This window comes from Myotis brandtii, unplaced genomic scaffold (genome assembly GCF_000412655.1).
Source record: "Myotis brandtii unplaced genomic scaffold, ASM41265v1 scaffold74, whole genome shotgun sequence".
NCBI classification, from domain to species: domain Eukaryota; kingdom Metazoa; phylum Chordata; class Mammalia; order Chiroptera; family Vespertilionidae; genus Myotis; species Myotis brandtii.
In genome coordinates, this window is record NW_005370944.1 from 1,403,536 (window position 1) to 1,406,191 (window position 2,656).

Consider the following 2,656-nt stretch of genomic DNA (forward strand, 5'->3'; position numbering starts at 1 on the left):
TTATAGGAAACTCACCAGTGGGAAGGGTTGTAGGGCTGCTGGGAGTGACATGAAGACCCCTCACCTGGGGAGGCCAACTGCCCTGTACCGGGATTTCTCCTGGGCCCTGGGATAGCTCATCCCCACCCTCCCCGCTCACCTAGGGGAGGTCTGAGACAGCAGCAGAGACACCCAGCCCCTTTCCCACGCAGCTTGACCATCCTCCTCACCTCCTAGGGTAGGATTTTGGTAAAAGAACAGTCCTGGAATCCACCAGGGACACTCAGTGTGGAGACCTCACAAAGTTCCTCCTTAGGTCTACTCTAGCCTCTCTTCAAGACAACTTTCTGTGCAGGTCTGTGGCCTGGGCTGCATGCGCTTTTCCAGGAAGCAGAGGTTGGGTGGAGCTGAGTTCATTTCCAAAATGTTCTTTAAGCTGGTGGGCATGTAAGGGGGTGGGGGTAAGAGTTTATGAAGACCCCTCACCTGGGGAGGCCAATTGCCCTGTGCTCAATTCCTCCAGTGCTCAGGTGATGGAGTCCTGATGTTCAGCCCTGTGTGCTCCCCGCTCCCCCCCTCCCCCCCTACACACACTGGAAATCACTTCTGCCTTTCCCCCAGACCTTGGGTATTCCCACCCTCACACCTCCCTGAGACCTTGGGTACGACCTAGGGCAGTGGTTCTCAACCTTGGCTGCACATTAGAATCACCTGGGAATCTTTTTAAAATCCTGATTTCTGGGCCTCATCCTCTGGAAATTCTGTTTCTTTGTTATGGGGTGGGGCCACAACATTAGTAACAAAGAAACAGAATTTCCGGAGGAGGCCCAGAAATCAGGATTTTAAAAAGATTCCCAGGTGATTCTAATGTGCAGCCAAGGTTGAGAACCACTGCCCTAGGGAGTCTTACTGGTGAGAGCTCTCACTCCTGGGACAGCAGTGCCCCATGTGGCCATCCAGAGAGGCTCGGGGGAATAGAAGTCTCATCCTGTGCCCAACGTCAGTCAGTTGTGAGCCACTCCCCCCCGCCCCCCTCCCAGGGGCTGGGTCCTTGTTTCTCCCCAAGGCCAGGTTGGGGGCACCCTGGGACACAGCCTCTGCCTGGCCCTCCTCCCCATCAGGCCCCTGTCTGGTTCAGGACACAATGAGAGTGGAGTTCAAGCTGCTGTGGGAGAGGGGTTGGATCTCTCGGCTGCTGTCTCAGACCTCCCTTAGGAGGTCCCAGCTTGGCCTCTGGCAGACTGAGCGATCTTGGGCAAATTTCTGTTCCTGCCCGGGGCCTCAGTTTCCCCATCTGTACAATAAATAGGGTGACTCAGGGAGACTTCCTCCAGACCTCAGGGTTTTTTTTTCCACTTTTACTTTTATTAGTATCTACTTTATGCTGAATTTACTCCAGGGCCATAAATTTTTCTTTCTTCAGCTTCTTCTGGGAAATCTTTTTCTTCTGTGCAACCTCCTGCTCTGGTTTAGGAACAGTCTGCTCCTTTGTAGTGAGGATCAGGTCAATGTGGCAGGGGGAGCTCATGTATGGGTTCATCTGCCCATGAGCTCCATGAGTTCTGGGAGCTTTGTTCACGAGATGTGCTCAATGACCGGAGAATGGACATCTAAACCCTGAAGTTCAGCATCAGTCTCTGCATTTTTAAGCTTATGCAGCAGAAATTCAGCACTCTATTTGGGCCACTCACCCTGTGTCCAGCCCCAAGTTTGGCCTGGGCACACCTGCCAACTGCACCACTGTAACAACGAAATGGCACACATTGCTTCTGTAAAGTGACATCGTTCAGATACTTGGTGGCTTTTCGAAATGCATACGCTTGATGGCCTGGGCAGTCCTATGAGTGTTCTTAAAGTGAACACAAAGATTTGAATATCTCTCTCTCTCTCTCTCTCTCTCTCTCTCTTTGTTTGTTTGTTAATACTCACCCAAGGATATTCCAACCACTGAGCTACACTGGCCAGGGCTTGCACCTCTTGATTTGCATGATTTTTGTGAGGTTTTCTGGGTTATGTGAATATCGAACAATTTTCAGAGGTCATCTCTGTCTGCTTTTGGAAAGAAAAGACCTCAGCTTTTAAAGCCCTCTCTCAACCTACCTCTCATCCTCTCCCTGTTCTGACCCTGCCCAACCTCTCTCCCCTTGGTGTCTGGCAGGCCCCACTTGGGGAGCCCTCACTAAAGGCACACCCATGCCCTCCCACCTCTCTGTGACCCCTCTCCTGCCCACAGGCCCTCAACACTTGGCCTCTATTCTGTTCTGGGCCTGGCTGGCCCTGCTGGTTCTGAGCAGACTCCTGATGGGCACCTAATGGGACCATAACATTCAGTTTGCCCACAGTAAAATGAATAATGACACCCAACTCCCAGAGCTGTTATGAGGATTAAACAAGCTAATAATATGTTTGTGAAAGAGCTTGTAGGCGGTGGGCCTGTGTCAGAAGAAGGGCAGAATTCTGGAAGGCTGCCGTGACTGGTCCCTGAGGCCACTCTTCCCCAGACCACTGCATGCAGGGCCATGCCAGCACGAGTGGCACTCACGGGCTGGGTTGAAATTCAGGTCAGACCCTTGTTGTCCAGTCCTGGCCCCCTGCAGTGAGAGAGGACTGTAGTCTGGTGAGAGGACAGCTCCATTACCTACTGGTACAAAAGTACACATGATGGTTGGTGGGGGCT

At 52.3% G+C, this 2,656-nt stretch overlaps 1 pseudogene; it reads right to left on the minus strand.

Annotated features, from left to right (window-relative positions):
* Positions 1 to 1,333: 1,333 nt before the first annotated feature.
* LOC106724155 lies at positions 1,334 to 1,846 on the minus strand (annotated as a pseudogene).
* Positions 1,847 to 2,656: the final 810 nt, after the last annotated feature.